Raw genomic sequence first — 15,478 nt, forward strand, 5'->3', positions numbered from 1 at the left:
GCGAGGGAGGAAGGAAGGTCAGGGAGGGGCTGTCCCCGCTTTTCTTTTACCACAGTGCAGTCTGACTATCTACCGCCACCGTGAGGGGTCAGACGATGGGGTTAAAGCCTGAATGCCAGTATAACATAACATACGTGTACATGAAATGTCAAGGTCAGACTAACTGGATATGGCGTATGCGATCTCATTTACCGTGTTTATCCAATTCAAACAGACAGTTTGTAGCAAGCACAGTACTAGGTACGGAGCAGCGCGCAGTTCTAGCAACGATAAAATTAGATCTTCTTTTGGGTTCCTTCGGCTTGTTTTTTTCTGTCCGGGCCATTTAAGCAGAGTTCTACTTCAAAGAAGCATGTGTTTTTTTTAGCATTAACTTGGTACATTTTGATACAAAATTGTGAATAGCCGCTGCCCTAGCTTTATCATATTTACGATCGGTTTCATTCGACAGCAGAAACTCATAAGATATTGTTTCAAGTAAGATGAAATAGTGTTGCCGTGTAAATCGTCTTCAAATCTGGTGTGGCCGCTCAACCATAGATCAGCACAAGGCCACTTTAAAAGCTACCGCTATGTACAGTTATTTGTTCCACCCACCCCTGTTTACAACCATTGGATGTAATCAAACAATCCGCGTCACCAGCAAGGTCTTCACGCAACTACCACGCGAGAGCCTGAATCGTGACTGAAAGCATCCTTCACCCTCAAACCCCTCTACCTCCCTCCCCTCAAACACACACTGTTAGCAGAAAACAAGTCACCCGGTATTCATGAGGACACGTAATGATGAGGTCATCATTTCCCAAAAATATGTTTTGCAAAAATATGTTTTTGGGAAATCAGCCATCGACAGTCTACGAATCATGTTGTAATCGCCATTATCTCCCAAGTATATAAAGCTTGCAAACCGATAAGAGCCCACACTGATGACATTCGGGGGTGTAGAGAGCGGAGTCTCAACCGTGATTGAATACGCAGGAAATGGTGAAACTGCAAAGCTCTTTGTAAGTACCTTGAAATAATCAGTAGTGAGTAAATACACCTATGTTAAACTTTGGTCACTACTTCTTCTTCATGCAAGCCAGGGAAAAGTGCTCGATCGGACTTAAATGCCCCTCGGCGTAAGGCGTTATTATGCCTTGCCTTACTTTTTTCTTTCACGTCACGTTTTGTAAAATAAAAGCATTGCTCGGGGAAGTGGATATGGAGGAGGAAGGACAGGAGGAACTGATGTTGCTTCTTCTGGATTTAGTGCTGTGACACTGATAGTCACATGGAATACTTAAATGTATCAAATTAAATATGCAATCGGTTAAGATACCCTTGGACACCTCAAAGTCAGAGACAGCATGCTTCATTAAAAAAAAAATCATACAAAACACAGCGTCATTAGGAAACTCCATTGTTACTGTATTCAGCAAGCAAATTGTGGCTGTGTTGTTCTGGCACGGCCCTTCCCGTGAAAACAGATTGCTTCAAGCAATAACTAACTGTAACCTGAAATTAAAAGAATAAAAGCTGAAAACCCGGGATCAGTCATCACCAAAACTGATAGGGCCTGACTAGCCGAAACCGTAAACTGCATGTGACTGGTCGACCTGGTATGACCGCTTGGGTTGTCACCTTTCTTCTCTCTTTTCTTTCGAGCACTCGCTTTCTTTCTTCTACTCTATAGTCTACAACTACTTTCATCACATTTTCACGACAACCCAGCCGATCAACTGAGAATGAGCTCGTTCGTTTTATACAGATGACAGACAGATAGAAGACGACAAACTTCCGCACAATCTTACAATTTATCACAAAACTTGAGAAAAAGTCCTCATCATTTTACTAAAAATAAAACTTCATACAATTTTACAAAATAATTATAGTCACCTCAATCATGATGTACATAGTCGGAATTGTCAGGGTGAAGAAGAAGACACCCGGTAAACTGGGGTAGGTCTTTTCTACCTTTACATTTACATAACTACCGCAATGCAGTACTTGCGGGTCTAAAATTCCTTTGGTTTAAACATAAGTTTATTTTAACAAAGGTTACAATCATGACATGTATACAAAGTTCACAGAAACAGCAACAAGCTAGAAGCTTATAGTGGTGTTCCTGCATGACAGTACAACATAAGGCGGTAAAAATTTGTCTCAATAAACCAAATCTATTAATAACGTAATGAACGTTGCATAATGATGATAAAGAAAGACAGTAAAGGAAGGAAGGAGGGGGAGGTGAATTATGTGATTGGGGAGGGTACAGTTTAAATGAAAAGCAAGTAAACATGAAAAGAAAATTGAATGAAAATTGTACATCAAAACAAAAATCAGTTTTAGAATACATATATAATATTGATGGTGTTAGCGAGTAAGAGATAGGGAGGGAGAGAGGGAGGGAGGGAGGGGGAAAGTGAGAGAGAGGGGGAGAGTGAGAGAGAGAGAGGGGGAGAGAGAAAGAGAGAGGGGGAGAGAGAGAGAGAGAGAGAGAGAAAGAGAGAGAAAGAGAGAGAAAGAGAGAGAGAGAGAAAGAGAGAGAAAGAGAGAGAGAGAGAGAGACGAGTAGACGTATCGATTTTGTTTTCACTTTACATGTTTATCTGTTCGAAACGGCCGGACTGTCCAATAAATTCCTGCACTGTTAAAAAGATTTTTTTGTTAATTTTTGTTTGCAAGGAGGGGTTTCCATGAAGTAGAATATCTGTGTGTATGAAGTTGTTGGTTAGTTTGTTGATTGTGTTGTTTCTTGCAGCTAAGTGTAAACGGCATTCTAGTAAGAAGTGTGTTGCAGTTTCTGTTCCATCACCACAGTCGCATACGCTATTTTCCGCAAGGTGTCGCTCAACTAAGTCTTTCTTTAGATCGCTGATATTAAGTCTCATTTTTGTGTGGATTATTTGTGTTTGTCGACTGCCACTGTAGAAGTAAACGGGAATTTGTGTGTCGTCTTTTGTTAAGTAATGTTTAAATTCCCCGAGGGAGTCGGTTAACTGTAATTCCTTTCCTTTTTTGTTTGGGACGTTACCTAACTGTTACTGCAACTTCAGCAATTCTAAGTCTACAACCACTCACTGATCGAGGGTCCTTACCAAAAATGGGGTGGGGTTCAGGTTCAATCTGTACTTCAAAACTTGTCTTACTGATAAAACTAGCTTTATAGGTTTACTGTTCTTTGTCTCACATTGAACTTCACAATTGTCTACAACCTTTATAAATTATTATCTTTAACTTTAAAAATATAAACATATGTATAAATAAACAAACCACACAAGATTACATTTATCGTTAATATAGAAATAATATAACAGAATCACACATACCAACACACATTAAGGACTATTTATCTTTAATCTACTAACTACATTTACTAAGTCTATTTATTGCTTGGTCACACAGGTCTCCGCGAAGCATTCGAACATATAAGCGGATTTGCATGAAATCGATTTTCATTCTGGGCACATGTTCGTGGTAAATATAACACATCTATACATTTTGGGATTCATAAGATGATAAAGAATACAATGCAATACGTTTTAATGATTAATTGCAATTTCAATTTCCAGCAGAATTTTAATAAACACATCAGGTAATTAACTGTTCTGTTTGGAATTCATTCCAGTAGGCCGGACCGCGTCAAAGTCACCCTTTCTCAGTAATGAGGTGCAATGCTGTCGCCTTCGGTTATTTAAAAACCACTAATATCAAGTCATTTTGAAGTGGCATATTATGTTATTTGGTACGTGGCAAATTTTGACAGTAAACAGCCGAGACCTCCGAATGATGCAAGATCTGTAATCTTGCTGAGAATACCTCAAAAAAATACATACTGTCGCCTATGATGCTATTAGTCATGCAACATTCTCACTCGTTTACCATCGACACGTACAGCTTACTTTGTTATGAACAAAACCATGGATCATGAAAGGGAAACAAGACAAACATTTTAAGCGAATAGAGCAATTTTAAGTCAAAGAATCTGGGGATGTTAGCTGTGTCGCCAACTTCAATGATACATACGTGTGATGGGGTGAAGTAGAGAAGAAGAAGAAGGGGTGCTCAGGCAGGAAGCATTCACATAGAGACGCCAAGTCAGGGGTTGCAGTAACGTGACTTTTATTTTCAACGATACCAGAAGTCAGTTAGTGGAGCACACAACAAAATACGTCCACTCTCTCTCGCGTCTTTCAGAGTTCTCTCTGTTCTCCCTCACACCCTAGCATGTAATAATAATAATAATAATAATAATAATAATAAATAACTTTTCTATATCGTGAGTCCCATCAATTGGCTCCAGGCGCTTTACAAGTTCATTATAGAATAAACTAGCACAAATCAACAAGCATACAAAGCATACATTTAACTGAGACATAACACCAAGATCCCAAGCACTAAGCAAAACTTAGCGTACAATGTTAAAAGTACACACACACACACACACACACACACACACGCACGCACGCACGCGCACACACAAAGATACCATTGACAAATAGACCATAAAGCACATGCAGGGTAGAGAGTTCCAAAACAGAATAGAGTTGTGGAGAGTCTACTCAGGCTAAGCAAAGGCTTTACGAAACAGGTATGTTTTGAGTTGTGTTTTGAAGGAGGAAAGGCTGCTGGAGTCACGGATAGAACTTGGAAGCGAGTTCCATACGGTCGGAATCTGGTACCTAAAGGTTCTTTCACCAAAGGTCTTGGTCCTGGTTTTGGGGATGCGAAGGAGTTTTTCAGAGGAGGATCTGAGAGAACGGGATGGCTCGTAGATACTGAGGGAATGGGACAAATAGGGGGGAAGTGATTTCTCAAAACAGCAGTACCCTAACAGAGCCAGCTTGTACTCGATTCTATACTTCATAGGAAGCCAGTGAAGGGTGGTAAGTAGGGGAGTGACATGGTCTTTCTTAGACTTCTGCAGACTTTAGCTAGAGTCACCAACATCCAATCAAAATCCTAGTAACTATTAGCAACACAACATTTTAAGATAATAAGCCATTCCATTGGTTAAAGACAAGAAGAAGGGGGGGGGGGGGTAAGGGATTAAGACCTTCCAACCGCAGCTGGCACGCTTCTCTGTATCAAATTGAAAGGGATTCACACCCTCTTAACGAGACTTTGAACTGAGCGATCAAACATTACCACGCACGTGTTATCGGCGGCTACCCCGGGTCGGCCATAACAGTTACGCAACTGACCACCTGCCAGCTGGTAACAACACCTTCAGGCTCCCCGGCTCCCGTCTCTTTCTAGGAGATCGGCTGAAGTTCAAAGGATCTACCTGTGACTGAACATGTGCATCTCAACATTTAACTTGTAACAGATAATGGCATTACACAAAACATCATGCGATCGGCAACATGAACTACAAACACTAGACTGGAAAATAACAAAACGTTACTCTATAATTGGAGACTGGTCACCCTGTCACATACGTAAGCACACCTTTATACCATATTGCAAACATTGTCTGTGCATGTATAGACTTGCATTTGGGTTTTCATAAATGAATGTACTGTACTTTAACACCTTATACACACTGAACATGCAAGACTGCTGTTAATTCACAGATTCGACTTTTTGTCAAACAATGTAGTTGCGATCTTTAAAATTAGACATAATGGTTAGCAAGAAAGTATTCCAGAAGCTGAGCAATCCATGCCTATAGCAGAATGAACGTGTACATAATCAATGGAGGAAAACAAGTTGCGTGTTTTCATAGTCACAAGGATACTCCGTCAATCAAATCAGAGGGCACGAGCGATACATACGTTGCTTCTTGATAGGAACATTAATGCATAATAACAGTTGAATTCGGATATAAACGGAACTTTGATTACAGTTGAACCTTACATATATTATAATTATATTCAGCTCTTGTGAAAAACCCTCTCATTTATTTTTTTATACCATTTATCATTTTGCCAGTTTTGACATCGCAATTGCACCTCACTGCTGAGGATGGGATGTTGGTTATGTGTTTTTGTTTTTTATCGTCCCTACAACTAATCTGGGACCGACAATGAATGGGTGAAGATTGTCTGAAAAAAATGATAGATTAGTTTGATTCAAAAGTGTGATCAGTTTTCTGGGAATTGCTTCACACATGCAAACACAGGCACAGACAAACACAGACAGACAAACAGACAGACACACACACACACACACACACTTACGCACACGCACACACACACACAAACACGTACGCACACGCACACATACACTCACACACAAACACACACACACACACACACTTACACACACACACACACACACACACACACACACACACACACACAAACTACCGCAATACATATAGACAAAATTGCCCAAACTAATTTAAATATTAAAGAATTCTGGGTTCATGTTTCATACAAATGCAACATCAGTCCGAAGCAACCTCCATCGGGCTAGTGTTTGGGAACTATGCGATAAGTGTTATTGTGTCCAACACGCATGTTAACACTTGTTGCTCTTTGTTTTCAGATCTCAGGCACCGTCTTCAGAAACTGGCGTCAGCAACTGAAAAGAACACTCCTATCATTCGTATATTTCCATTGTAAAAAGGAAATTGACATTGAACACTGCAACTAAACACGAAGACCAAGAAACGAAAAAGTCACGAACACTGAACGATTCAAAGTCTTTTTTTTTGGTCAGCTACAGCAATATAAAGTCCTTCATGCTCCATCCTACATTGGTGATATAAGGACAAGATTCGTCCCCCCGTAGCGAGTTCCTTGCCACCGTTCACAAAATGGGACTTACAATTGGACACCAAACAGAAACCAAAGACTGTTCCAGTTCAGATGGTTCTACTTCACACTATGAGCGCTCATCCTGGGTGGCGCAAGCGAGCGTAGATCCACCCAAGCCAATCGAATTCGACTATGACCAAAAAGCTATTGGCGGATCGTAGGTTGTGAGGGAATTTTCAATAAATGTGAAGTTTATTAACCTTGTTTCTCCAGTTTCTTTAGCTTGACTGTACTAGAAGGTGACTCTGATTACAAAATCAAAATAATCTAAATTTCGTTCCTTCTTTCTTTTGTTTCTCTTTCTTTCTTTCCTTCTTTCTTTCCTTCTGTCTTTCTGTTTTTCGTTTGTGCTTCCTTGCTTTCTTTCTTTCATTTTTGTTCTCTCTCCTCGTTCGAGTTGTTTTTTCTTTAAAGGGAAATGGGTAACGTATTGTATTCTTCCAACACCTGCACGAACACAATAACGCGTCCAGATGGTACTGTGCAAGTTATTCATGCACACGAGATCTTCAAAGACGGAAAACTGAAGCGGGGGGACTACGAAGCGAGGCAAGTAAACAAGGTGTCAGGGGAGAGCCAACACTGGCACTGGACATCTAAAATACAAAGCCCAGCTGGGTCGTCAGAACCACAACCTTCGGACACGGTCAGCCCACCAGCTCGTCCAATTGTCAGCGATAAGCCTGCGGCCAATGCGGATTCCGAGTGTTCCGATGCAAGTCAAACCAAATCTGTTTTGACGCAATCACTGCGACACATGACAATGGTCGAAAAATGAGTTCGCAATTTACAGCCACGAGTATATCACTGATTCCGATATTGCCACCTAGACAAATAAAGACAACAACGTCAAACGTTTTGTTCAAGTTTTCAACCACAGCTTGCGACAACAGTGATACAAGAATCAGCGGATTAGTGACTTGGTTTAAACAGTTTTATTCAGTTGCATAAATACAAAGCCGTAATTGAAAATTGTAATTAAGGGAGCACAACAAGATAAACTTATAAATGTGCTCTTAGAAACAAACGAGTAATGTGGCGGACAATATTGTAAATGCATGATATTTAAACAAATGAAAACAAAAACAACAACAACGATAACTATAGCAACAGTGGTACGGAAATCTCACACACACACACACGCACGCACACACACACACACACACGTGCACACACACAAAAACACACACACACACACACACACACACACACACACACACACAGAGACACACACATAGAGACACAGAGGACAATCAGATACAGGGGGAGAGAGAGAGAGAGAGAGAGAGAGAGAGAGAGAGAGAGAGAGAGAGAGAGAGAGAGAGAGAGAGAGAGAGAGAGAGAGAGAGAGAGAGAGAGAGAGAGAGAGAGAGATATTGCATCCACTATAGATCAATTCAATGCTCTAGTAACAAAATGACTAAACATATGGTGTTAACAAAAACGTTTGCTGTCTAATATAAATTTCTGAATCTGATAAAACAGCGCTGTGTTTTCAGCCAAGGACTTGTCACTATTACCGTACATAGCACACAAAACAGTAATATTATTATTATCTGGTAGAGTATCAATAGTGGTTGCTCTAACATTCGTGTACAATGGACAGTCAAATAAAAAGTGTTCACAATTTTCAACATGAAAACCACACCTGCAGAAAACATCATTTGTCAAATGTCTTTTAAACATATCTGCATTTAAATCGCTTATCTCTAATCTTAATTTACAATGAATGATTTCTGCTTTTCGAACTTTAGAGTAGACATACGGGGGAATTAGAGGGTCATCTCTGGACAAAAATCTTTTAAAACAACCAATTAGTGACTTGGATTCAGGAGTAAACATAAGAATTCATTCAAACGTTTGTTTGTTTGTTTGAGAGTTAGTGTTTGTTTCTTAATCGAGTTACTTCGTAATCGCAAGAACAAATTCATGTAAAAGTATTTCTAACATTTCCAGGGATTTTTAAGATTTCGCTCGTTTCACGAAGTATTTTTGGAACCAAATCTTGTTCTTCTTCGTACGACGGTTGTGTCAGGCTCGGAATCCGGAGGATGCCATAAACATAGACGTTAAACCAAATTGTTTAAACTAGAAATTTATTAACATCCTTGGAACCCTGTTTAATGTATTAAATTCAACACTGTTTTATCTGACAAAAACATTGACCATGACATTTCAAAAACCGACTTCTGATACTGTTTAACGGACAGAAAATATATATCATACGTGCATTTGTAAAATTAGATTTTAACGCGTTCATTGTATTTGCGAGCGCACTTTTCTATTTTTGTCTTGCTTTTTTTAATTTTAAGTAGTATGTGCTATATTGGCATGATTATCCTGACTTAAGGATGGAGTCTTCCCCTTAGACCAAAGTGATAATAAAATAAGGCCACTCGTTCAACTGAACAATCCCAAAGGAAAATATGTAGACAGGATTTGTGCGGAACTAATTTATTTTATTTTATTTTCAACTTGTCTAACTTACTGAGTGGTAATTCGTGTGCAAGGGTCTGTAACAATCTGTTTCAAACTCAAGTTTCAAACATTATCTTATAAACAGGGCGTAACGTTTCTATTGCTGTATTTCTCTTCTGAAAAAAACGTTTTTGAGCTTATATTAAAACAATCTTTTAATTACTGTCATACATGTCACTTATAATAGACATTTTTCTCAGGTGAAACCAAGAAGGATGTTCTCTGTCAAAATGTGTAGGGTAAAAGAATCACCAAAGTTCAAAATGTAGGACGTTATTGGGTTTCCATATTTGCTGTGGTTAAAGACATTCCTTATTTTAAATATTACAATGTGTTAACACATTAGTATCACTTTTAAACTTTTAATTTGTTGCTTCTGTATGCTTCATGTTGACGTTTTTTTGGGTTTTATTTACCAATTCTGTGAGTGTGGTTTGTGCTCTGTTCTTTTCCTCTTTCGATGCTCTTCGGGTATGACAATTTGATTGTTGATTGTTGATTGTTGATTGTTGATTTATTAGCGTATCCACAAGTAAAATCCCAGAGATTTCTTCGGTAGAGTTTTTAGGGTGTGAAAACGCATGATACCCCACTGTCATGTTTAAGTCTTTATCTCAGAAATGAGGTCCTACTTTTGTTGGCATTGTGACTCCTTGGAATTCGAGGACAATTCAAATAAATAACTCGTATCACTTTTACATGGGGTAGACCCCCACACTTATTGCTATCTTTTATTCAATTGTGGTCAGAGGTTAAACTGTGTAATCAAGTTTTGTGTGTGTTTATCAGATTTGAGAGGATACTTAATTGCTGTTTTTTTCGATTTTGCTTTCTTGCTTGATTTTTCTCGAGTAGTTTCTTTTTGTCTGTTTGCTTATTGCTTTTGGTTTTGTTGCCTAAGGTTCAGTGTAAGCTTGTCGTGATTAATCGTATTTTTATTTAACAACCCTCTTGTAAGCTCTTGCGTTCATGAACATACTTGCACTTCTTAACTCTTGCGTTGACAAGTCTACACTTTTAAACGTTAGTGTTCTCATGTTTAAAGGCACAGTCCTTCCCATGTAAACATTTTGGCTAACCATCCCATATCTGGCAGGGATCAGTTTTATTTAGGGTTTTATTTAGGCGAAACCCATCCTTTTTCTTGACCCCATACCCAAAATCAACAGCGTTGAAGATTTCTGTACCCCCCGCGGGTTAGGGGGAGTCCCATATTGGTTGGGACGAGAAAGAATTTACCCGATGCTCCCCAGCATGTCGTAAGAAGCGACTAACGGATTCTGTTTCTCCTTTTACCCTTGTTAAGTGTTTCTTGTATAGAATATAGTCAATTTTTGTAAGATTTTAGTCAAGCAGTATGTAAGAAATGTTAAGTCCTTTGTACTGGAAACTTGCATTCTCCCAGTAAGGTCATATATTGTACTACGTTGCAAGCCCCTGGAGCAAATTTTTGATTTGTGCTTTTGTGAACAAGAAACAATTGACAAGTGGCTCTATCCCGTCTTCCCCCTTTCCCCGTCGCGATATAACCTTGAATGGTTGAAAACGACGTTAAACACCAAATAAAGAAAAGAAAGAAGATTTCTGTGCAGAGTGGAAATCTTTTTTTTATGGATTTATTTCTTGAAACCTTCCAGTGTCATTCTGAGAAATTAACTACAAAAACAAACAAACGCCTGCACAAGAAGAACCCAGAATTGTTAGTGTGTGTCCAAGTGGAGGAAGAACTTGATCGCAATTTAATGTGGGCAACTCTGCGATAGTCTGTTTTCACTGGAAAGACTGCGCCTTTACACATATTCCATACGTGCAGACTACATAGTGGCACCTTGAAAATAATGCTCTTGTTGCTTTCTTCTGGAAAAACAAAACAAAAACATGACGCTATTGGTACCCCCCGCGGGTTTGGGGGAAGAATTTACCCGATGCTCCCCAGCATGTCGTAAGAGGCGACTAACGGATTATGTTTCTCCTTTTACCCTTGTTAAGTGTTTCTTGTATAGAATATAGTCAAGGTTTGTAAAGATTTTAGTCAAGCAGTATGTAAGAAATGTTAAGTCCTTTGTACTGGAAACTTGTTTTTTCCCAGTAAGGTAATATATTGTACTACGTTGCAAGCCCCTGGAGCAATTTTTTTGATTAGTGCTTTTGTGAACAAGAAACAATTAACAAGTGGCTCTATCCCATCTCCCCCCCCCCCCACCCCTTTCCCCGTCGCGATATAACCTTCGTGGTTGAAAACGACGTTAAACACCAAATAAAGAAAGTAAAGAAATGACGCTATTGGTGTAAATTTGTACATTTCGCAGTCACAAGTTCGCACAAACTAGACTGAATAATATCCATACAAAACTGAGAATGTACATCGGTAAGCATCATGGAAGCATATTATAAAAACAAACTTTCATGTGACACCTGTTTTATCTTCTCTTAAATAGTAGATAGAAAAAATGCTGGATTACAGAACATACACTGAATATTGTGTACACTATGTTATTCAGCAATTATTTCCACTTGATGATCATGATGTACACCTTCATATTACAAAACTTTACATTCAAAACATCCAATACATAGGCACAGGCTTTAAACGCACCCAAGAGTTTGTTTTACTGTTTTACTAAGTCCTTTTTTAAATCTGTTTTATTTTTATTCCCCATCACATGTCTTCTTTTTGTGTGTTTTTCTCTGATTGGTCAAAATTAATGTTAACGGCGTGTGAACGATTTCGCTTTCTATGTCAGATCATGGAATATGGCCATACATCCATTCAGAACATATCAAAAAGAATCAACTTGAGTACGAGTGCACTGAATCGGACATTGTTTATGAATTGAGGTGGGGTATTTCTTTCACTTATGGGCAGATATGGCGCGACATTTAACATTTTTTTCCTTGGAAGGCTTTTGAATTTTGTTTCCAAGGTCATCATTAACAGAAAACCTTAGATTTGCTTGTCGTACTTAAATGAGTTATGTGTCAGAATTGACCGGGTGTTATTTTTCCACTTTTGGGGGTAAAACATTTAGTTTTTGGGAAACGTTCATCTTCAAGAATGTTGGAATTTATTTTAAACAAGTCCCATTATTCAATGACAGAGTATTGTCGTATTTTTGAACAGATTCTGACCCATGGGTAGATATAGCAACAAAAGAAATTTCGGAAATAAGGCCAGTTTTTGTACTTTGACAGATTTGCTGAAATTATTCATAGAAAATATCTCTGTTATTGCATAGAGACATTATTTCTCGCGATAATATAACAACGAAAGCCACATAATTATGTCGACAATTTTATTGAAATTAAAAGCCTGGCCAAGCATCAAATAGTAATCTTAACTTTTATTACCGCAAAAATTCCTCCTTTAATAATTCAGACAGCGACCAATTTAAAGTTGTTTAGATGAAAAATTAAATATTTAACGCTTCAAATTGTGTGACTTAAACGAGATAATGTGTTTCTGTGTGTGTGTGTGTGTGTGTGTGTGTGTGTGTGTGTGTGTGTGTGTGTATGTGTGTGTGTGTGTGTCCATGTGTGTGAGTGTGTATCTGTGTGTGTGTGTGTGTGCGTGTGTGTGTGTGTGCGTGTGTGTGTGTGTGTGTGTGTGTGTGTTTGTGTGTTCAATCGTCCGCCTGTCCATCTGTCTGTACTTGTCGCTTGATTGGTCTGTCCATGCATCTGGTTGGTCAGTATTCCAGAGCACGCGTGCTTGCAACTTGATATTTATTTTCCCGAAAGTGTCATTATCAAACCTCTCATCGACACATTTACACGCCTGCGCAGGCACACACGAAACTCGCACACACACACACACACACACACACACACACACACACACACACACACACACACACACACACACACACACACACACACATCCCCCCCACACACACATACACACAAACACGCACACACACACACACACACACACACACATACATACGCGTGCACACACACAAACACACGCATGCATACACACATTAATACACACACACACACACACACACACACACACACAAGCACACACCCACATAAACACACACGGACACACACACGCATGCATACATACACACATTATTACACGCACACACACACACACACACACACACATACACACACACAAACACACACACATACACACACACGCACAAACACACCCACAAACACACACACACGCACGCACACGCACACACACGCACGCACACACACACACACACACACACGTATGTGAAAGTAATATGCCTATGCAAATTTGCTTTTTTATGCGGCGCGAACATTGTGTTTGTGTTGAGGTGTGTGGCGATTGCGAAAAATCGTGCGAAGCGCAACATCTGAAATTATCAGACTATAGACTATGAAAGGCATTATAGACCACAGGGTGTAGACGTGTACATATCGTTCAGTTTCGCTGTCTCGAGGAGGTCACAATGTGAACTCGTCAGATAACATTACGTTATCACTATCAACGTGTAATTCAACAAGATCCTCTCACAAAAAGTTGCACCTACGACTTGAGCGATAATTTTAAAGAAATATTTTTTAGGGATGTAGTTGCCTCCCTTCAAGTAATGAAAAAGCACAGACAAAAACCAGTCGTGGTTGTTTCCCTTGTTCTCCTCACGTTATGTACCTGGCTTACTAGATCTTACTACTTGAGTTTTTTTCTTCTTTTTTCTCTACACTGTTTTTTTTTGTTTGTTGGGGGGGGGGGGGGGGGGGGGGGGGGGGGGGGGGGTGGGGTGCAGTTTGGTTCAAGAATTTGTAAATCACTTGCTGGTAGGCGGACCAGTACATACTACAACTTTTCAAATTAAGTAATTTTTTGGATAGCATATTGTTACATTTCATATCAAAACTTCCCCTTTCCAAGCGTTTTGCACATCTGTGTCAGCGGGTAAACACATAAGTATGACATTCCTTTATGACACAATTCTCTTAGAACTTTCAGACACCCGTTTGCATTTAAAAATAAACATTTTTTAGCCAGGTTTAAACTTTCTTTTTTTGATAATATTTGTTGGGGGGCAGTTGTTTTTTTAATTTTTTAATATTGTTTTTGTTATAGCCATCGGTTGTTAGTGCTGTTGATTAAGTGTCTGACTTTATTTCTGTTCTTTCATCGTTGGTGTTCTTGTTCGGGCAGCAGTCAGTAAGTAAGGCTGTACTTTTTGTAGTGGTTTTATAGTTGTATCACTGGATGATGGGTTTCACTGTAATCGATTGAGGTAGTTCTCAATAGCTGATGTACAGTATTCAAGGAAAAGGCGTCATTTAGTCTTCTTCTTGTCGAACACACGTTATATTGTCAGCCCGGACAGCGAGACGAATGATGCCGTCTTCTCCAGCTCTTCCTTTCCTACGTTCAGCTTGCAGTGAAGGGAGACAGCAGTTGGCCACACGGTTTTCCTCACGTCATTTGAAAGTGGTAATGATTCGTTCCCCAGAAACTGATTAACCCGACTAAATGTACAATACAGGTCTATGAACAACTGGCCCTCGTAGCACAGTGGTTAGCGAATCGGGCTGCGGGCCGGGAGGTCGTGGGTTCGATTCACATCAGAGTCATGTGGGTTTTTCGGGCTATCCATTACATCTTCGTCACAAAAAAATTGGTTGACTAAAATCAACATGGCCGAAGAAATTTTTTCATAAAAGAAGCGGTATTGTACGGGTACGGGCACATGTTAAATTTGGGTTACATGTGTTGCAGAGTATTTGAATATCCGTAGGCATAAAAACATGCAAAGAAGAGTGATAGGTCCCTGTTGTGAATATAGTCAAAAGGATAAATTAATTACTTATGTTTCACACTAGTTTTGCTGTTACAGCAGTCCCTCTTTTGAACGGACACCCTTAAGCCAGTGCAAACCTGTCCTACATTGCAGGTGGCCGGTCATGGGAGAGCCCCCCCCCCCCATCACACACACACTCAGGCACACTGACGGACTGAGTGAGTCTTTGCTACTGGTGAACGAGCTCTACTTGTCCTAAAACAATAAGGTCAAACTACTACAACTTATAACTGAAAGGAAAAAAAATGTCCTGTAAAAATGAGAAAAAGAGAGATAAAAGAAATCCTCAAATTCCCGAGGATACAATGCAATTTCATGTTGGCATCTTCTCCACTGAAAGCTATAACCCAAAGACTGAAGACCAAAGTGCTTACCCCACTTCTGACCCGAATCACCCCCCTCCTGCTGGGTACACGTGCACTCAAGTTAACCTCTGCTTTGACCTGTGTGCCAGAAGTCGGA

At 39.6% G+C, this 15,478-nt stretch overlaps 1 long non-coding RNA gene across 1 annotated transcript; it reads left to right on the forward strand.

The window, feature by feature from the left end:
- Nucleotides 1-851: 851 nt before the first annotated feature.
- On the forward strand, nucleotides 852-12,655 carry LOC138955562 (uncharacterized). Its single transcript, XR_011452268.1, has 2 exons — nucleotides 852-1,004; nucleotides 6,475-12,655. It is a non-coding gene; the product is annotated as an uncharacterized lncRNA (long non-coding RNA).
- Nucleotides 12,656-15,478: the final 2,823 nt, after the last annotated feature.

Source organism: Littorina saxatilis, unplaced genomic scaffold (genome assembly GCF_037325665.1).
Source record: "Littorina saxatilis isolate snail1 unplaced genomic scaffold, US_GU_Lsax_2.0 scaffold_252, whole genome shotgun sequence".
NCBI lineage: Eukaryota > Metazoa > Mollusca > Gastropoda > Littorinimorpha > Littorinidae > Littorina > Littorina saxatilis.